The following is a 22,732-nucleotide window of genomic DNA, read 5'->3' as shown; positions in this document are numbered from 1 at the left end:
GTTGTTAAACACTGACTATGTATCAGACACTGCTCTAAGCAGGGTGGTGGATACAGCAAATTGGGTTGGATACAATCCCTGGCGAAATCGAGTTGGCAGTCGATTGAGGTAACTGAGGCACAGAGAAGTTAAGTGACTTGCCCGAGGTTACCCAGCCGATGTGAGGTGAGGCTGGAATTAAAATCCAGATCCTTCTGACGGTCAGACCTCTGCTCTATCCACTGGGCCACACTGCTTCCTCAGCCATAGACTGTGCGATCCATATGAGAAGCAGTGTGGCTCAGTGGAAAGAGCCCGGGCTTGGGAGTCAGAGGTCACGGGTTCTAATCCCGGCTCCGCCACTTAACAGCTGTGTGGCTTTGGGAAGCAGCGTGGCTCAGTGGAAAGAGCCTGGGCTTTGGAGTCAGAGGTCATGGGTTCAAATCCCGGCTTTGCCAATTGTCAGCTGTGTGATTTTGGGCAAGTCACTTCACTTCTCTGTGCCTCAGTTACCTCATCTGTAAAATGGGGATTATTCATTCATTCAATTGTATTTATTGAGTGCTTATTGTGTGCAGAGCACTGTACTAAGCGCTTGGGAAGTACAAGTTGGCAACATATAGAGACAGTCCCTACCCAACAGTGGGCTCACAGTCTAGAAGACTATGATTAAGACTGTGAGCCCCTGTGGGACAACCTGATCACCTTGTTACCTCCCCAGTGCTTAGAACAGTGCTTTGCACACAGTAAGCGCTTAATAAATGCCATCATTATTATTATTATTAACTTCTCTGTGCCTCAGTTCCCTCATTTGGAAAATGGGGATTAAGACTGTGATCCCCATGTGGCACAACCTGATGACCTTGTATCTCCCCCAGCGCTTAGAACAGTGCTTGGAACATAGTAAGTGCTTAACAAATACCAAAATTATTATTGTTATTATATGGGACAAGGACCATGTCTGACCTGATGACCTTGGATCAACTCCAATTCTTAGCACAGTGCTTGGCACATAGTAAGTGTTTAAAGAATACCACAATTAAGAAATTAATTACCAAAGAGACCCTTGTCAGTTACGGCCCCTCTCCTCTCCACCGGAAATCTGGTAGCCACCCCTTCTGGTCTGGTGGGTTTCTGAGAAGCAGCGTGGCTCAGTGGAAAGAGCAAGGGCTTGGGAGTCAGAGGTCATGGGTTCAAATCCCGGCTCTGCCGTTTGTCAGCTGTGTGACTTTGGGCATGTCACTTCACTTCTCTGTGCTTCAGTCCCCTCATCTGTAAAATGGGGATTAAGACTGTAAGCCCCACGAGGGACACCCTGATCACCTTGTATCCTCCCCAGCGCTTAGAACAGTGCTTTGCACATAGTAAGCACTTAACAAATGCCATTGTTATTATTGTTGGAAGAACTGTGTCTCTGATTTCACACGCCTGTCCACTAGACTGTAAGCTCCTGGATGGCAGGAATCAGAGCTACCAACTCTATTGCCCCTTCCCAATCAGTCAGTCAATCAGTGGTATTTACTGAGTGCTTACTCATCATCAATCGTATTTATTGAGCGCTTACTATGTGCAGAGCACTGTACTAAGCGCTTGGGAAGTACAAATTGGCAACATATAGAGACAGTCCCTACCCAACAGTGGGCTCACAGTCTAAAAGTCTTACTGTGTGCAGAGCACAGAACTAAGAGCTCAGGAGAGTATCCAGCGCTTAGAACAGTGCTTGGCACATAGTAAGCGCATAACAAATACCATCATTATTAATAAAGTGCAACAGAATTGGGAGACACACCTCCCTGCCCACAATGATCTTAATAATTATAATAATTGTGGTATTTGTTAAGCACTTACGATGTGCCAAGCACTTTATACCAAACGCTGGGAGTTGGGGGAATACAAGCAAATCGAGTTGGACGCAGTCCACATCCCACGTGGGGCTCACGGTCTTAATCCCCATTTTACAGATGAAGTAACTGAAGCACAGAGGAAGTGAAGTGACTTGCCTAAGGTCACACAGCAGACAGGTGGCAGACCCTGGATTAGAACCCCTGGCCTTCTGACTCCCAATCCAGTGTTGTAGCCACTTCACCACGCTGCATCTCTAAGCATGGTAGGGTTGCTTTAGGGGGGAGAGTCACAAGGAAAGTTCAGTTAGAAGGAGTTCTTGGATAAAGTGAATAATTCCAGTTGAAACATAGCAGGAGAAGAGAGTTTCAAGTCACAGAAAATTGAAGGCAGGAGAGAGACCCAGTAAACGTGAAGGTGAATATAAACACTACTCTTACATCCAAAGGTGAAGAAGGAGTGCTTAGTACAGTGCTGTGCCCACATGAAGCGCTCAATAAAGATGATAGTATTCATTCATTCATTCATTCATTCAATGGTATCTATTGAGCACTTACTGTGTGCAGAGCACTGGACTAAGTGCTTGGGAAGTACAAGTCGGCAACATATAGAGACGGTCCCTACCCAACAACGGGGCTCACAGTCTAGAAGGGGGAGACAGACAACAAAACAAAACATGTAGACCGGTGTCAAAGCTATATGCACATCATTGACAAAATAAATAGAATGGTAAATATGTACAAGTAAAATAAATAAAGTAATAAATCTGTACAAATATATACAAGCGCTGTGGAGAGGGGAAGGAGGTAGGGCAGAGGTCGGGGATGGGGAGGAGGAGAGGAAAAAGGAGGCTCAGTCTGGGAAGGCCTCCTGGAGGAGGTGAGCTCTCAGAAGGGCTTTGAAGGGAGGAAGAGAGTTAGTTTGGCGGATGTGTGAAGGGGGGGCATTCCAGGCCAGGGGAATCAATCAATCAATCAATCGTATTTATTGAGCACTTACTGTGTGCAGAGCACTGCACTAAGCGCTTGGGAAGTACAAGTCGGCAACATATAAAGACAGTCCCTACCCAACAGTGGGCTCACAGTCTAAAAGGGGGTGACAGAGAACAAAACCAAACATACTAACAAAATAAAATAAATAGAATAGATATGTACAAGTAAAATAAATAAATAGAGTAATAAATATGTACAAACCTATATACATATATGCAGGTGCTGTGGGGAAGGGAAGGAGGTAAGATGGGGGGGATGGAGAGGGGGACGAGGGGGAGAGGAAGGAAGGGGCTCAGTCTTGGGAAGGCCTCCTGGAGGAGGTGAGCTCTCAGTAGGGCCTTGAAGGGAGGAAGAGAGCTAGTTTGGCATATGGGCAGAGGGAGGCCATTCCAGGCTCGGGGGATGACGTGGGCCGGGGGTCGATGGCGGGAAGGGCGAGAATGAGGCACAGTGAGGAGGTGAGCGGTGGCAGAGGAGCGGAGGGTGCGCGCTGGGCTGGAGAAGGAGAGAAGGGAAGTGAGGTAGGAGGGGGCGAGGGGATGGACAGCCTTGAAGCCAAGAGTGAGGAGTTTTTGCATGATTTGTATGTAGTAATTATGATAGTAATAATATTAATGATAATTGTGGCATTTGTTAAGCGCTTACTGTGTTATGTTGCCGACTTGTACTTCCCAAGCGCTTAGTACAGTGCTCTGCACACAGTAGGCGCTCAATAAATATGAATGAATGTCCCAGGCACCCTACTAAGCACTGGGGTGGATACAAGCAAATCAGGTGGGACACGGTCACCATCCCACATTAGGGCTCATCGTCCTAATCCCCATTTTACGGATGAGGGAACTGAGCCGCAGAGAAGTGAAGTGATTTTGCCGAGGTCACACAGCTGACAAACGGCGGAGCTGGAATTCAAACCCAGGTCCTTCTGATTCCAAGGCCCGTGCTCGAACCACTGATGGCTACAGGCGAACCTACCAGAGTCCCCAAAATGAGTTCTGACACAATGCGAGGGAAGGACGGATTGTCTGACCCAGTTCGAGTCCCAAGTTCCCATGATTATGGCTTTGAGCTATTTCTGTCCATGCCAAGAGGGTTAGCATTTGAAAGACACTTGTGGTGCACAGCGAAAAGGCCACACCAGCTCAAAAAACACATGGAAAACTAAAATAAAAAGGAATTCCAATATTTCAGCTGCTCTAGAAATACAGAGCGAATAACTGCTATGCGATCACTGACTCCGGCCGTGCCCTGAACAAGCGGACAGCCGAAAACTTTTCACTTTTAAAGCAAAACAACCACCTAGCTCCACTCACTCCCACTCCGAGCAATCCATAGTCCAGGATAAATAAATCTGATGCAACTTTTGGCCATTATCGAAGGCCGACCGCTTAAAATAGCAAGGTAATATCTGACGTCCCCTTAGGGCTGTAGTTTGAAGTTGGTTAGAGATCGGAGGATACAAGGAACTTTCTTCCATCACTGGGAAGCTTGGAATATGAGCTCCAGGAAATTATCTGGGAGCTCTCATCCATAAAAGGAAAAAAAATTTAGAAATGTTTGGCTCTCAAGCTGTTCGCTCTGCAACGCGTTTGACCACAGTTGAGGAAGTAGAGGCTAATTCTCTCTGACTGATACAGCTGTGAGCAGTGTCTACCAAGAGCAGAGTGTAAAAAGCAGTATTTGAGCTTCTTTCTTCTACCCTAAAACCTCTATTCACCCATTTTGCCCTGGGTAAACCCATAATTTATCCATCATGCACTGATTCAGGGTAACAATAAAAATAATAATGATGGCATTTATTAAGCGCTTACTATGTGCAAAGCACCGTTCTAAGCACTGGGGAGGTTACAAGGTGATCAGGTTGTCCCACGGGGGGCTCACAGTCAATCCCCATTTTACAGATGAGGTAACTGAGGCCCAGAGAAGTTAAGTGACTTGCCCAAAGTCACACAGCTGACAATTGGCGGAGCCAGGATTTGAGCCCATGACCACTGACTCCAAAGCCCGGGCTCTTTCCACTGAGCCACGCTGCTTCTAGAAATGAAGGCTTAGTCGGGGAAGGCCTCCTGGGGAAGAATCCGAAGGACCTAGGTTCTAATCCCAGCTCCGCCAGGTGTCTGCTGCTGTGTGACCTTGGGCTGGTCACTTCACTTTTCTCTGCCTCTGCTACCTCATCTGTAAAACGGGGGATCAGGACCATGAGTCCCCATGCGGGAGATGGACTGTGTGCAACCAGACTAGCTTGTAACTGCCCCAGCGCTTAGTACAGTGCCTGGTAAGCACTTAACAAATACTATAAAAGAAAACCAAAAACAGACATCTACGGACGAATACTGCTAATTTTCTCACTGTACTTCTATCTCATCTATCTCACACCAACCTCTAGCCCACATCCTGCCTGATATCCTCATATCTGACAGGCAATTACTCTCCCCTCCTTTCAATCCTTATTGAAGGCACATCTCCTCCGAGAAGTCTTCCCTGACTAAGCCCTCCTTTCTTCTTTTCCCACTCCCTTCTTCATCATCCCTTTATTCACCCCTCCTCCCAGCCCCACAACAATTATGTCCCTAACTTTAATTCATTTCTTTATACTAATGTAGGCCTCCTCCTCTAGACAATAAACTCACTGTGGGCAGGGAGTGTGTCCGTTATATTGTTGTATTATACTCTCCCAAATGCTTAGTACAGTGCTCTACACACAGTAAGTGTTGAATAAATACAACTGACTGCCTGATATTGAACACCGACCCCAAATCAGTGCCCCAGGAGAAAAAGTTGGGGTGGATCTAACAACTTTCCAGGAGAAGAGCATTCTAATCAGGAAGTCAAGTGGGAAAGTTTGGGAAAATCTGGTACTGAAACACACCATCTTTTCAGAAGGAAAACTAAAGCAGAGGGAAAAGTTGTTTACTCCAAAGTTACCCTCTGCCAGCTCAGACTGCTAAATTCACCAGGGATGGTGTCTTTTCTGGAAGATAATTATGCTCAGCACAAGCCTCAGAAGAGCTCTCTGAGGGGAAAATTAAAAAACAAAAATCTTCTCGCTCAATCGTTGGTTCTGCGGCAGGGAAGCTGTTTCCTCTGGGAATTTCTAGCTTGTGGCTCCCTGCAGAGGGACAACAGGGAAGAAAATGGACTTCTTCTTGTCCAAAGGCCCCTCTGGACCACAAGGGGTTAGTACAGAATAATTTGACCTTTCCTGAGTGACTCAGAATTCTCAGAAGTAGTTTCTTTGTTCCTCTTGGTTTTAATTTTTGCTTTCAACTTCGCAATACAAAGAATGCAGAGGTCACTAGGTCACCATTAATACTCCTGATCTCCTCCATGACCAGAAGACTCTGATGAGGCCCTTGAGGGACTGGGATTGTGTCCGACCCGATGATCTTCTATCTACCCCAGAGCTTACTGAAGTGCTTGGCAAGAAGTAAACACTCAACAAAGACCACAATCATTATTATTATTATTATTATAGCAATTTTTTAGAGAATTTTGCCTGGCTGCCCTTGTATCTTCTCCACTGATTCTTGGCTCCATTTCATTCTTTCGGTCTTTTCTATTGGAGTGGATTTGTTTGTGATCCCCTGATTAATAATAATAATGATAATAATGGCATTTATTAAGTGCTTACTATGTGCAAAGCACTGTTCGAAGCTCTGGGAAGGTTACAAGGTGATCAGGTTGTCCCACAGGTGGCTCACAGTCTTAATCCCCATTTTTCAGATAAGGTAACTGAGGCCCAGAGGAGTTAAGTGACTTGCCCACAGTCACACAGCTAATTGGCAGAGCTGGGATTTGAACCCCTGACCTCTAACTCCAAAGCCTGTACTCTTTCCACTGAGCCACCCTGCTTCTCTAGCAGCGAAGTCACTTAGTCACTAGTCCAGTGGAAAGATTAGGGTGTGAGCCCCCCAAACGTTCAGGGACCATTTCCAATTCCTATTTATGTATTCTCTCAATTGATCACTCAACCGTATTGATTGAGTGCTTATTATGTGCCGAGCATTGTACTAAGCGCTTGGGAGAGTACAACAGAACTGACAGCCACATTTCCTGCCCATAACGAGGTTACAGTCTAGAGGGGGAGACAGACTTTAATATAAATAGCTTATCTTGGACTGGGAATGTTTATAGTTCATTCTTTCATTCATTCAATCGTATTTACTGAGCGCTTACTGTATGCAGATTACTGTACTAAGCGTTTGGGAGAGTACAATACAACAATAAACAGACACATTCCCTGCCCACAACGAGCTTACTGTCTAGAGGGGGGGCAAGACAGACATGGATACATTACTCTATTACTCTATTACATTACTCTATTACTCTATTTATTTATTTATTACTCTATTTATTTTACTTGTCAATAGTTATTCTATTTATTTTATTTTGTTAATATGTTTTGTTTTGTTTTGTTCTCTGTCTCCCCCTTCTAGACTGTGAGCCCACTGTTGGGTAGGGACCGTCTCTATATGTTGCCAACTTGTACTTCCCAAGTGCTTAGTACAGTGCTCTGCACACAGTAAGCGCTCAATAAATACGATTGACTGACTGAATGAATGAATAAATGAATAAAATGAGAGATATGGACATAAGTGCTGTGGGGCTGGGAGGTGGGGAGACCAAAAGGAGCAAGTCAGGACGACTCAGGAGAGAGTGGGAGATGAGGAAAGGCAGGGCTTAGTCTGGGAAAGCCTCTTAGAGGAAGGAGATGTGCCTTCAATAAGGCACACTTTATTATTATTATTAATACTAATAATAATAATAATAACATTTATTAAGCACTTACTATGTGCAAAGCACTGTTCTAAGTGCTAGGGAGGTCACAAGGTAATGAGGTTGTCCCACAGGGGGCTCACAGTCTTAACCCCCATTTTACAGATGAGGGAACTGAGGCCCAGAGAAATTAAGTGACTTACCCAAAGTCGCACAGCTGACAAGTGGCAGAGCCGGGATTTGAACCCATGACCTCTGACTCCAAAGCCCGGGCTTTTTCCACTGAGCCATGCTGCTTTTCTGTATTGTACTGTACTCTCCCAAGCACCTATCAGAGTGCTTTGCACAAAATAAGGGCTCAATAAATATGATTGAGTGAATGAATGAAGAAATAAATACATAAATAATTTGTAATATGTAATAAAGATATGCACATAAGTGTGAAGTTGTGCATTTAGCTTTAATTCTATTTGTTCTGACGACTTGACACCGTTCCACATGTTTTGTTTTGTTGTCTGTCTCCCCCTTCTAGACTTGAGCCCGTTGTTGGGTAGGGACTGTCTCTATATGTTGCCAACTCGTACTTCCCGAGTGCTTAGTACAGTGCTCTGCACACAGTAAGCGCTCAATAAATACAACTGAATGAATGAATGAATGAATGGATGAATGAAGGTAATGCTTAGTACAGTACTCTTTATGCAATAAGCACTGAATAAATTTTACTACTACTATTACTGCTACAACTACTGCATTTGCAGGTCATACCCAGAAAAATCAAGCAAAACTTGGAAATCCTAAAGATCAATTAGTGGCATTTATTGAGCGCTTACTGCATGCAGTGCGCTGTACTAAGCACTGCAAAGCACTGTACATATTTATTCTATTTATGTTATTTTGTAAATATGTTTTGTTTTGTTATCTGTCTCCCCCTTCTAGACTGTGAGCCCGCTGTTGGGTAGGGACCGTCCCTATTTGCTGCCGACTTGTACTTCCCAAGCGCTTAGTACAGTGCTCTGCACACAGTAAGCGCTCAATAAATACGATTGAATGAATGAATGAATAAGCACTTGGGAAAGTACAATACAACAACAAACAGACACATTCCCTGCCCAAAAGGAGCTTACAAGAGCACAGACTTGGGGGTCAGAGGACATGGGTTCTAATCCCAGCTCTGCTACTTGTCTGCTGTGTGACCTTGGGCAAGCCACTTCACTTCTCCGTGTCTCAGTTACCTCATCTGTAAAATGGGGATTAAGACTGTGAGTCCCACGTGGGACAACCTGATCACCTTGTATCTACCCCAGTGCATAGAACAGTGCTTGGCACATAGTAAGCACTTCACAAATACCATCATTATTATTATTATCATTATTAGAGCTATTCATTCATTCATTCAATCATATTTATTGAGCGCTTACTGTGTGCAGAGCACTGTACTAAGCGCTTGGGAAGTACAAGTTGACAACATATAGAGATGGTCCCTACCCAACAGTGGGCTCACAGTCCCCCTCCCCATCCCCCCCCGCCTTACCTCCTTCCCCTCCCCACAGCACCTGTATATATGTATAGATGTTTGTACATATATATTACTCTATTTATTTATTTCATTTGTACACATTTATTCCATTTATTTTATTTTGTTAATATGTTTTGTTGTCTGTCTCCCCTTTCTAGACTGTGAGCCCACTGTTGGGTAGGGACCGTCTCTATATGTTGCCAACTTGTACTTCCCAAGTGCTTAGTACAGTGCTCTGCACACAGTAAGCGCTCAATAAATATGATGGAAGGAATGAATTGTACTCTCACAAGTGCTCAATCAATAAGACGACTGACCAACTGACTAAACCCTTAGATCAGTACCCTTTACAGTGCCTGCCACATAGTAAGCGCTTAACAAATACCATTATTATTAATATTTACTCCATACTCAGCCCCACAGCACTGTGTAATGTCCATCTCCTTCTCTAGACTGTAAGCTCACTGTGGGCAGGGAACGTGTCTACCCATTCTGTTGTATTGTGTTCACCCAAGCGCTTAGTACAGGGCTCTGTACACAGTAAGTGCTTAATACATACCAGCGATTGACTGGTTGACGGACTGAAGTCAAGCGCCCAAGAAAACAGCACAAGAAACATCAGTCCTGGGGCACACCACGGAGAAGATTTTTAGACCTTGAATTAGTCTGTTTTCTTTTTCTCCATCACATGCAGTACCAGGACAAGAGGTACTCCAAAAACATTTCTTACCCTGCTCCTTCCAGCCTGTTAACTTCAACACCTTTTTTATAGCCATTTAAAGGAAATTATTCTGGGAGGAAATATGTGAGATTGCTCAATTTGGGGGGCAGTTCAAAGGCTTTGGATACCAGCAAAAAAAAAAACAAAAGGGTCTGTCCCTCCCCGTTGAGTATTATACAGCTACAGATCTTGTCCAGTGCTCTTGGTTCAGTTCCTAGCTAGACTTTCATCCTTCCTTTTCCGACGCTTTCTTAGATTTATTGATCCCCCGGAGTGGGCTTGGAGGACAGAGATAAATGGGATCCGCTGTCTGTTCCATTGAGCAACCGGATGGGATCTGGGTTCTAGCTGAGCAAGCCATCAAGTTAAAGCACTGGATTGTCACTGAGTCCTGAGTTCAAAGTCCTAAGTTGGACCTAGAGAGTTGCACCTCCTCCAGGAGGCCTTCCCAGACTGAGCCCCCTCCTTCCTCTCCCCTTCGTCCCCCCTCCATCCCCACCATCTTATCTCCTTCCCTTCCCCACAGCACCTGTATATATGTATATATGTTTGTACATATTTATTACTCTATTTTACTTGTACATATCTATTCTATTTTATTTTGTTAATATGTTTGGTTTTGTTCTCTGTCTCCCCCTTCTAGACTGTGAGTCCACTGTTGGGTAGGGACTGTTTCTATATGTTGCCACCTTGTACTTCCCAAGCGCTTAGTACAGTGCTGTGCACACGGTAAGTGCTCAATAAATACGATTAATTGATTAGAGAATGCTCTAAAATCTTAGCCAGCTGACTGGAGCTCTGCTCTGAGACTGCTTAGAGCCAAAATACCAGCTCTGCATCTCAGGGTAGCAAAGCACTAGCAGAGATGGACGGAAGAAAAATGCCGTAAGCCACGTCATACACCAGGGTCTGCAATAAATAATAATAATGATGGCATTTATTAAGCATTTACTATGTGCAAAGCACTGTTCAAAGCGCTGGGGAGGTTACAAGGTGATCAGGTTGTCCCACGGGGGGGCTCACAGTCTTCATCCCCATTTTACAGATGAGGTAACTGAGGCATAGAGAAGTTGTGACATTTTAAAGGCGTTTACATACATTCATTCAATTGTATTTGTTGATTGCTTAGTGTACGCAGAGCACTGAGTGCTTGGAAAGTACAATTCAGCAACAGATAGAGACAATCCCTGCCCACAACGGGCTTGCAGTCTAGAATGGGGGAGACAGACATCAAAGCAAGTAAGTTAGAGAAGTAGCATGGCTCAGTGCAAAAAGCCCGGGCTTGGGAGCCAGAAGTTGTGGGTTCTAATCCCAGCTCCACCGCTTGTCAGCTGTGTGACTTTGGGCAAGTCACTTAACTTCTCTGGGCCTCAGTTACCTCATCTGTAAAATGGGGATTAAGACCGTGAGCCCCACGTGGGACAACCTGATCACCTTGCATTCCCCCTCAGTGCTTAGAACAGTGCTTCACACATAGTAAGTGCTTAACAAATGCCATCATTATTATTATTAAGTAAGCAGTCCCCTCATGCTCTTCCTTTAGCTGTAATTTATTTTAATATCCATCTCCCCCTCCAGACTGTAGACACTCTTGGGGCAAGGATCATGTCTAACCACTCTGTTTTTATTGTGCTCTCTCAAGTGTTTAATACAGTGCTCTGCACACTGTAAGCATTCAGTAAATACTATTAATTGACTGATGGATGGATCATGGCTTAGTGTTATCCCTAAGCTTCATTTAGCATCATCATTCAGCAATGAAGGAGGAGTAAACAAGTCCTAAATAAGTGTGAGAAACTAGTGAAAGCTCCAATAGTTCCATGGAGGATGCTAGAACAATTTGGCGATTCTCCAGTTAGAATTCAATCAATCAAGCATTTTGATTGAGAATTCATTCATTCAATTGTATTTATTGAGCACTTACTCTGTGTGTGCAGAGCATTGTATGAAGCACTTGGGAAAGAGCAACATTATGTTGTTGGTAGACACATTTCCTGCCCACAGTCTAGAGTTATCTGTTTCCCTCTTCCTTAATGGGATGCAAAGATGCTGAAAGCGCACAGTACAGTGTTCTGCATACAGGAAGCGTTCAATAAATATGATTGATTGATTTACATTAATGGGGCAGGAAGGGAATGGATTTCTCTTCTATAGGAGCAAAGGGGCTCCCAATGATGAAAAAATTGAAAGCGAAATGAACTGGAAATCTGCTTTTGAGGAGCTCCTCATTCCTCTATAACAATTAGCCAGAGAGAGAGGAGCTAGTGACCTTGAAGGAGGAAGAGAATCCATGGCATTGACAGGGAATGACAGGAACATCTGTAAGTGATTAATCAATCAATTAATCAATCAATCATATTTTTTCTAAATGCTTACAACGTGCAGATTACCGTACTAAGTGCTTGGGAAAGTACATTATAACAGATGGCAGACATGTTCCCTGCTCACAACAAGCTTACAGGCTAGAGGGGGAGACAGACATTAATAGAAATACATGAATTACATTATGGACATGCACATAAGTGATACGGGGCTGAGAGAGGGGTGAATAAATTGGGCAAATTCTAGTGCAACAGTGATGCAGAAGGAAGGGGGAGAAGAGGATGGCTCAGCATGGCTCAGTGGAAAGAGCCCGGGCTTTGGAGTCAGAGGTCATGGGTTCAAATCCTGCATCTGCCAATTGTCAGCTGTGTGACTTTGGGCAAGTTACTTAACTTCTCTGTGCCACAGTTACCTCAACTGTAAAATGGGGATTAAGACTGTGAGCCCCACGTGGGATCACCTTGTAACCTCCCCAGCGCTTAGAACAGTGTTTTGCACATAGTAAGCGCTTAATAAATGCCGGTATTATTATTATTATTATTATTAAGAGGAAAGGAGGGCTTAGTTGGGGAAGGCTGCTATACTTAGTATAGTTAATTTGTTGGCTAATTGTGACCTGCCTTTTGCTGAATAGGTGTGAAAGAGTAAGAGAATAATTCAGTGGTTGCTGAAAAGATATTTCAAGCCCGAGATCAAAAGACCGGCTCTGGTTGAACCGCACTGTTAGCAATTCACTGCTGAAGGAGAAAGAAATATTGACTCGATCAATATTTGCCTCAGTGTACTGAATATGCTGGATGCAGATTGCTGGTTCAATTGGCAGTTCGACTTGGACCTCTCCGCTTACCACTTGGGTTTCAAGTTCCAAGGATTCCTGATCACCTTGTAACCTCCCCAGCGCTTAGAACAGTGTTTTGCACATAGTAAGCGCTTAATAAATGCCATTATAATTATTATTATTATTATTATTATTATTATTATTATGAGGAAAGGAGGGCATAGTTGGGAAAGGCTGCTATACTTAGTGGAGTTAATTTGTTGGCTAATTGTGACCTGCCTTTTGCTGAATAGGTGTGAAAGAGTAAGAGAATAATTCAGTGGTTTCCGAAAAGATCTTTCAAGCCCGAGATCAAATGATCGGCTCTGGTTGAACCGCACTGTTAGCAATTCACTGCTGAAGGAGAGAGAATTATTGACTCGATCAATATTTGCCTCAGTGTACTGAATATGCTGGATGCAGATCGCTGGTTCAATTGGCAGTTCGACTTGGACCTCTCCGCTTACCACTTGGGTTTCAAGTTCCAAGGATTCCTGATCACCTTGTAACCTCCCCAGCGCTTAGAACAGTGTTTTGCACATAGTAAGCGCTTAATAAATGCCATTATAATTATTATTATTATTATTATTATGAGGAAAGGAGGGCATAGTTGGGAAAGGCTGCTATACTTAGTGGAGTTAATTTGTTGGCTAATTGTGACCTGCCTTTTGCTGAATAGGTGTGAAAGAGTAAGAGAATAATTCAGTGGTTTCCGAAAAGATCTTTCAAGCCCGAGATCAAATGACCGGCTCTGGTTGAACCGCACTGTTAGCAATTCACTGCTGAAGGAGAGAGAATTATTGACTCGATCAATATTTGCCTCAGTGTACTGAATATGCTGGATGCAGATCGCTGGTTCAATTGGCAGTTCGACTTGGACCTCTCCGCTTACCACTTGGGTTTCAAGTTCCAAGGATTCCTGATCACCTTGTAACCTCCCCAGCACTTAGAACAGTGTTTTGCACATAGTAAGCGCTTAATAAATGCCATTATTATTATTATTATTATTAGGAAAGGAGGGCATAGTTGGGGAAGGCTGCTATACTTAGTGGAGTTAATTTGTTGGCTAATTGTGACCTGCCTTTTGCTGAATAGGTGTGAAAGAGTAAGAGAATAATTCAGTGGTTGCCAAAAAGATCTTTCAAGCCCGAGATCAAATGACCGGCTCTGGTTGAACCGCACTGTTAGCAATTCACTGCTGAAGGAGAGAGAAATATTGACTCGATCAATATTTGCCTCAGTGTACTGAATATGCTGGATGCAGATTGCCGGTTCAATTGGCAATTCGACTTGGACCTCTCTGCTTACCACTTGGGTTTCAAGTTCCAAGGATTCCCTCCCCACCCCTAAGTTATATTTCTATTTCTCTTTTCTCCACAAGGGAAATGACATCTTCCCACTGTCCTGCTGAAGCGATTTCCCCTAACTGTTCCAGCTTTTCAGGAAACCCACCTCTCCCTACTCCCTGAAGGAAAGTGAAGAGCTTCTTCTGTCCCTTTGTCCAGTGTGCTACAAAGGGCCTTGATCCCGATGTGGAAAATCAACTGAGATCAATGGGGAGCACCGATCTATGGCTCCCCTGTCACCCAGGCCTATAAACCAAGTCGCTGTCAGGAGAGCGACCAGGATGCTGCCCTTAGTACAGTGCTCCACGAATACACTGCAAATTGTACACTGTAATTGCATTCTGTAAATAATAATAATAATAATAATGGCATTTATTAAGCACTTACTATGTGCAAAGCACTGTTCTAAGCGCGGAGAGGTTACAAGGTGATCAGGTTGTCCCACGGGGGGCTCACAGTCTCCATCCCCATTTTACACACGAGGTAACTGAGGCACAGAGAAGTTAAATGACATGCTCGAAGTCACACAGCTGACAGTTGGCAGAGATGGGATTTGAACCCATGACCTCTAACTCCAAAGCCCGGGCTCTTTCCACTGATCATGCTGCTTCCCCCAGTTGAATACAAATACAATTCAATTACAGTTGAATGAATAAGTGAATGATAAGATTTGAGGTGGGAGATCAGCTTTCTGTATCGCAAAGGGGTACACGATACAGGGGTATTATGGTTGCTATTTTCTCTGTTTCTGAGTTAATAATAATAATAAAAATGGCATTTATTAAGAGCTTACTATGTGCAAAGCACTGTTCTAAGCACGGGGAGGTTACAAGGTGATCAAGTTGTCCCACGGGGGGCTCACAGTCTTAATCCCCATTTTCCAGATGAGGTAACTGAGGCCCAGAGAAGTGAAGTGACTTGCCCAAAGTCACACAGCTGACAAGTGGCAGAGCCGGGATTTGAACCCATGACCTCTGACCCCAAAGCCCGTGCTCTTTCCACTGAGCCACGCTGCTTCTCCAGTAATAATAATAGTAGTAGTGCTTGTAAAGCATTTACTAGATACCTACTGTTTTTCTAAGCACTTGGGTAGATAGAAGATAATCAGGTTGGACACAGTCCCTGAGCCACATAGGGCTCACACTGTTAATCCCCATTTTACAGATGAGGGAATTGAGGCACTGAGAAGTGAAGTGACTTGCCCAGGGCAACACAGAACACATGTGAGCCCACTGTTGGGTAGGGACTGTCTCTGTATGTTGCCAACTTGTACTTCCCAAGCGCTTAGTACAGTGCTCTGCACACAGTAAGCGCTCAATAAATACGATTGATGATGATGTGGTGGAGCCAGGATTAGAACCGAGGTCCTTCTGATTCCTAGGCCTGGGCTCTATCCACTGAGCCACACTGCTTCTCAACTGCAGATTGTAAGCTCCTTATGGGATCTTGTCTACCAACTCTATCGCATTGTCCTCTTCCAAGTGCTTAGTAGAGTGCTCTGCATACAATAAGCGCTCAATAAATACAATTGAATGAATGAATGAATGGATAATAGGGTGTGCGGTCGACTGTCCAACTTGCTTAGTTTGTACCTTTCATTCATTCATTCAATCAATCGTATTTATTAGGATCCAATAATAATAATGATGGTAGTAAGCGCTCAATAAATATGATTGAATGAATGAATTTGTTAAGCTTACTATGTGCCAAGCCCTGTTCTAAGCACTGGGGGAGATACAAGGTAATCAGGTTGTCCCATGTGGGCCTCACAGTCTTAATCCCCATTTTACAGATGAGTTAACTGAGGCACCAAGAAGTGAAGGGACTTGCCCAAAGTCACACAGCTGACAAGTGATGGAGACTGAATTATGAACCCACCACCTCTGATTCCCAAGCCCGGGCTCTTTCCACTGAGCCACGCTGCTTCTTCTTCTGCTTATTGTGTGCAGAGCACTGTACTGAGCTCTTGGGAAAGTACAATACAGCAATGAAGAGGGACAAGACACAGTGAGTTAACAGTGTACCTACCTCAGTGCTTAACACAGTGCCTGGTACCTAGTAAGCGCTTAACAAATAACATAAAAAAAAAAAGACCACTTAGCTCTGGTACATAAAGGGGAAGGTACATTCATTCATTCATTCAATCGTATTTATTGAGCGCTTACTGTGTGCAGAGTACTGTACTAAGTGCTTGGAAAGTACAAGTCAGCAACATCTAGCGGCATAAAAAAACCCCAAATAGACCACTTAGCTCTGGTACATAAAGGGGAAGGTACATTCATTCATTCATTCATTCATTCAATCGTATTTATTGAGCTCTTACTGTGTGCAGAGCACTGTACTAAGTGCTTGGAAAGTACAAGTCAGCAACATCTAGAGACGGTCCCCACCCAACAACAGGCTCACAGTCACTGCTTCCTCTCCCCCTCGTCCCCCTCTCCATCCCCCCATCTTACCTCCTTCCCTTCCCCACAGCACCTGTATATATGTATATATGTTTGTACATATTTATTACTCTATTCATTTATTTATTTATATTACTTGTACATATCTATATTATTTATTTTATTTTGTTAGTATGTTTGGTTTTGTTCTCTGTCTCCCCCTTTTAACAGTGTGAGCCCACTGTTGGGTAGGGACTGTCTCTATATGTTGCCAACTTGTACTTCCCAAGCGCTTAGTACAGGGCCCTGCACACAGTAAGTGCTCAATAAATACGATTGATTGATTGATTGATTGATTGATAGAAGACAGACAACAAAACAAAACATGCAGACAGGTGTCAAAATCGGCAGAACATATAGAATTATAGCTATATTAATCAATCAATCATATTTATTGAGTGCTTAACTGTGTGCAGAGCACTGTACTAAGCACTTGGGAAGTTGGCAACATATAGAGACGCTCCCTACCCAACAGTGGGCTCACAGTCTAGAAGAGTGGGCTCACAGTCTGCACATCATTAACAAAATAAATAGAATAGTAAATATGTACAAGTAAAATGAATAAAATGTACAAATATATACAAGTGCTGTGGGGAGGGGAAGGAGGTAGGGCGGGGGGATGGGGAGGAAGAGAGGTATTTGAAAAAGAGAATGACGTTCATTGGATTCCGAATCTTCCTCCCGCTGAATCTACTCATAATAATAATAATGATGATGACATTTATTAAGCGCTTACTATGTGCAAAGCACTGTTCTAAGCGCTGGGGCAGTTACAAGGAGATCAGGTTGTCCCACGGGGGGCTCACAGTCTTAATCCCCATTTTGCCGATGAGGGAACTGAGGCCCAGAGAAGTGAAGTGACTTGCCCCAAGTCACACAGCTGGCAATTAGCAGAGCCGGGATTCGAACCCATGACCCCTGACTCCAAAGCCCGGGCTCTTTCCACTGAGCCACACTGCTTCTCACGAGCCCAGATGGCCACAGGACCCAGCCAGGCTAACAGAGATCAAACGAAGGGCCCTCGAGGTCGAAGAGAACCCAACAGCGGCACAGAGAAGCAGTGTGGCCTAATGGAAAGAGCACTGGCCTGAGAATCAGAGGACCTGGGTTCTAATCTCTGCTCCGTCAATTGCTTGCTGTGTGACCTTGAGCAGGGCACTTCACTTCCCAAGCGCTTAGTACAGTGCTCTGCACACAGTAAGCGCTCAATAAATACGATTGATTGATTGATTGATTGATTCTCAACTGTAAAATGGGGATTAAATCCTACTCCCTCCAATTTAGACTGTGAGCCCCGTGTGGGACAGGGACTGTATCCATCTTGATAAACCTTCATCTACCCAGTGGTTAGATCAGGAAGCGTGTCTTAGTGGAAAAAGCACAGGCTTCGGAGTCAGAGGTCATGAGTTCTAATCCAGCTCCATCATTAGTCAACTGGGTGACTTTGGGCAAGTCACTTCACTTCTCTGGGCCTCAGTTACCTCTTCTGTAAAATGGGGATTAAGACTGTGAGCCCCACGTGGGACAACCTGATTACCTTGTATCTATCCCAGAGCTAAGAACGGTGCTTGGCACATAGTAAGCTCTTAACAAATACCATCATCATCAGCAGCAGCGATTGACATATAATAAGTGCTTGATATATTGTAAAAAAAAAAAACCACCACAAGTCAGGAGGTGGAGAAGCAGCGTGGCTCAGTGGAAAGAGCCCGGGCTTTCGAGTCAGAGGTCACGGGTTCAAATCCCAGCTCCACCACTTATCAGCTGTGTGACTTTGGGCAAGTCACTTCACTTCTCTGGGCCTCAGTTACCTCCTCTGTAAAATGGGGATGAAGACTGGGAGCCCCCCGTGGGACAACCTGATCACCTTGTTAATCTCCCCAGTGCTTAGAACAGTGCTTTGCACATAGTAAGCACTTAATAAATGCTATCATTATTATTATTAGAGAGAACGCTTTCAGGTCAATTTCATATGGGATAAAGACGTTCCTGTGTCCACCATTCATTCATTCATTCAATCGTATTTATTGAGCGCTTACTGTGTGCAGAGCACTGTACTAAGAGCTTGGGAAGTACAAGTTGGCAACATATAGAGACGGTCCCTACCCAACAACAGGATCACTGTCTAGAAGGGGGAGACAGACAACAAAACAAAACATATTAACAAAATAAAATAAATAGAATAAATATGTACAAATAAAATAAATAGATTAATAAATACCAACCTAGCTCCTCTCACCCCAGTTCGACCCCAAGAAAACCATGTTTCGTGAGACTTCCCTGTTTTGGCAGACATTTTGGGAGACAGTGACTCAGTTACCTCATCTGAAAAATGGGGATTAATCAATCAATCAATCAATCAATCGTATTTATTGAGTGCTTACTGTGTGCACAGCACTGTACTAAGCGCTTGGAAAGTACAAGTCGGCAACACATAGAGACAGTCCCTACCCAACAGCGGGCTCACAGTCTAGAAGGGCAAACTAGCTCCTCTCACCCCAGTTCGACCCCAAGAGAACCATGTTTCGTGAGACTTCCCTGTTTTGGCAGACATTTTGGGAGACAGTGACTCAGTTACCTCATCTGAAAAATGGGGATTAAGACTATGAGCCCCATGTGGAACATGGACTGTGCCCAACCAGATTGACTTATATCTACCCCAGCCCTTAATGCAGTGCCTGCCACATAGTAAGCACTTAAAAAATACCATCTAAAGAAAAAAAAAACAGAGAAGTTAAGTGACTGGCCTAAGGTCACACAGCAGACACGTGGCAAAGGCGGCATTAGAACCCAGATCCTTTGACTCCCAGTCCTGTGCTCTTTCCACTAGGCCACGCTGCTCCTCTATGACAAACGCAAACACAACAAATGAGCTAACAATAGAAATAAAAATAGTCTCAGTTGTGCCAGAAACTGTTTTCACTACCCAGTTTGGCTAGAATGCCGCGGCAGAATTAGGACAAGTTCTGTCCGGATACAGCATGGCGTAATTAATGTTGGCAAAAATGGGTTGGGAGTCCGCATATGGCATTGGGCTTGGGATGAAAACTAAAAACTGAGACAGCCTTATCCCGGGGCCCTGCAAAACCACAGCCCAAGTGCTCCAGGTTAACTGGGTGAATGCCCATTCTTAATTGAGTTTACACAATTACTTGAGTCCAAGGAAATGTTCTAGTTATTACTGATGTAAAGTTAAAGTACCAAATAAACTATCCAGTTTCCACTTGGGACCATCATTAAAGCTACTACAGATCTGGGAAATGCATTTACACAGACAAAATTATTCTTTAAAATTCCACTACATCTTCTCAATTCTGGATTTTGGAGTGGATGTTTGGGTTTGTGGCGTGAGGAGGGAATGTAATGGCGATTTGGTTTTGTTTACAATACTTCTGCTCTTGCAGAGATGGATTTCCTCACCTTTTCATGTCAGGGAGGATATTGGACACAAATGGTTATTTATTTCAATCAATTAATAGTATTTATTAAGCACCTACTGTTTTCAGAGCACTGTGCTAAGCTCTTGGGAGAGTACAGTAGAAAGAGACGTGATCCCTAACCACAGTTACTTGAGTCCAAGGAAATGTTCTAGTTATTACTGATTGTAAAGTGAAAGTACCAAATAAACTATCCAGTTTCCACTTGGGACCATCATTAAAGCTACTACAGATCCGGGAAATGCATTTACACAGACAAAATTATTCTTTAAAATTCCACTACATCTTCTCAATTCTGGATTTTGGAGTGGATGTTTGGGTTTGTGGCGTGAGGAGGGAATGTAATGGTGATTTGGTTTTGTTTACAATTTTCTGCCCTTGCAGAGATGGATTGTCCTCACCTTTCATGTCAGGGAGGATATTGGACACAAATGGTTATTTATTTCAATCAATTAATAGTATTTATTAAGCACCTACTGTTTTCAGAGCACTGTGCTAAGCTCTTGGGAGAGTACAGTAGAAAGAGACATGATCCCTAACCACAGTTACTTGAGTCCAAGGAAATGTTCTAGTTATTACTGATGTAAAGTTAAAGTACCAAATAAACAACTATCCAGTTTCCACTTGGGACCATCATTAAAGCTACTACAGATCTGGGAAATGCACTTACACAGACAAAATTATTCTTTAAAATTCCACTACAACTTCTCAATTCTGGATTTTGGAGTGGATGTTTTGGTTTGCGGTGTGAGGAGGGAATGTAATGGCGATTTGGTTTTGTTTACAATATTTCTGCTCTTGCAGAGATGGATTTCCTCACCTTTCATGTCAGGGAGGATATTGGGCACAAATGGCTATTTATTTCAATCAATTAATAGTATTTATTAAGCACCTACTGTTTTCAGAGCACTGTGCTAAGCTCCTGGGAGAGTACAGTAGAAAGAGACATGATCCCTAACCACAATTACTTGAGTCCAAGGAAATGTTCTAGTTATTACTGATGTAAAGTTAAAGGACCAAATAAACAACTATCCTGATTAGCTTGTATCCACCCAGGGTTTAGAACAGTGCCTGGCACTTTGTAAGCACTTAACGAATCCCTTTAAAAAAATAAATAAATATGATTGTTTGAATGAGATGTGATTTTAGCAGGGATTTGACATTGGAGAGAGCGGCAGTCTGTCTTAACTCAGAAACTTTGAAATTACTTAGCCTCGTTAATTTCCAGACAATTCCCACCTCTGCCTCCTGAATTTGAAACTCGGCGGTAGTTTGGGTTAGAAGGCCTTCACCCTCCAGGGGTCCCAGACCCCAAAACCGAACCTCACAAGCCATCTTGGCTCAGTGGAAAGAGCACGGGTTTTGGAGTCAGAGGTCATGGGTTCGAATTCCAGCTCTGCCAATTGTCAGCTGTGTGACTTTGGGCAAGTCGCTTAACTTCTCTAGGCCTCAGCTACCTCATCTGGAAAATGGCGATTAAGACTGTGAGCCCCCCGTGGGACAACCTGATCACCTTGTAACCTCCCCAGAGCTTAGAACAGTGCTTTGCACATAGTAAACACTTAATAAATGCCATTATTATTATTATTATTACCTCTTCCTCACCCCCAACTCCCTCCTCGGGCTCTCAAGTTGGACACATAGTGTTTCCCATCTTGCCTGGGCTCCACAAGCCCCGGACTGTCAGAAAAGGCCACTCCTAAGGAAGAAACCACAGACCCTTCTCCCACTCCCACTGGACAAAAACCATCGCGCAAGAACCGGAAAAAAGACAGCGCTATTTCCACTACCTTTCGGCGGATCCGGAACTTGGAACCATCCCCGGCTGAGACTAGAACAGGGAAAATGATGGGCCGACAGCTGTGGTATTCACGTGGAATATCCAGGAGACGAGATTTCTCCTCCTGTTCCCAGAGAAAAGAAAGGGGAAGACTCAATCATTACTTTCACACGTAAAACCTGAACATAAATCCCTTTGATATTTGGAATTGGTTGGTAATAATAATAATAGTAATGACGGTGTTCATTAAGCACTTACTTTGGGCTGTGCACCATACTAAGTGGTGGGGTGGATACAAGCAAATTTATTCATTCATTCAGTTGTATTTATTGAGCGCTGACTGTGCGCAGAGCACTGTACTAAGCGCTTGGGAAGTACAAGTTGGCGACATATAGAGATGGTCCCAACCCAGTCTAGAAGGGGGAGACAGACAACAGTTGGATCAGTCCCTCTTCCACTCAGTCTCAGTTCCCATTTTACGGATGAGGTAACCGAGAGCCGGAGAAGTGAAGTGACTTGCCTAAGGTCACAAAGCGGACAAGTGATGGAGCCGGAATTAGAACCCATGACCTTCTGAGTCCCAGGCCCGTTCTCTATCCACTAGACCATCCCACTTCCCCAGATCGTGGCTGAGAGCCTCAAGGCTGTGTTCAACAGCTGAGTGTTTGTACAGATTTGTGCAGTTTGTACTGATTTATTACTCTATTTAATTTACTTGGACTCCGCCACATGTCTGCTGTGTGACCTTGGGCAAGTCACTTAACTTCTCTGAGCTTCAGTTACCTCATCTGTAAAATGGGGATTAAGGCTGTGAGCCCCACGT

At 43.9% G+C, this 22,732-nt stretch overlaps 1 protein-coding gene across 1 annotated transcript in view; it reads right to left on the bottom strand.

Moving 5' to 3' along the window:
* The window catches only part of IRAG1 (inositol 1,4,5-triphosphate receptor associated 1), a 148,021-nt gene extending 125,991 nt beyond the window's left edge, over positions 1-22,030 (bottom strand). Inside the window, exon 1 of the mRNA XM_038764614.1 lies at positions 21,920-22,030. The gene's annotated coding sequence lies outside the window, so the exon portion shown is untranslated. The remainder of the gene's footprint in view (positions 1-21,919) is intronic.
* Between the last annotated feature and the right edge of the window lie 702 nt (positions 22,031-22,732).

Source organism: Tachyglossus aculeatus, chromosome 22 (genome assembly GCF_015852505.1).
Source record: "Tachyglossus aculeatus isolate mTacAcu1 chromosome 22, mTacAcu1.pri, whole genome shotgun sequence".
Lineage (NCBI taxonomy): Eukaryota > Metazoa > Chordata > Mammalia > Monotremata > Tachyglossidae > Tachyglossus > Tachyglossus aculeatus.
The sequence above is the reverse complement of the archived record's forward strand: the minus strand, read 5'-3'. Positions and strand labels throughout refer to the sequence as shown.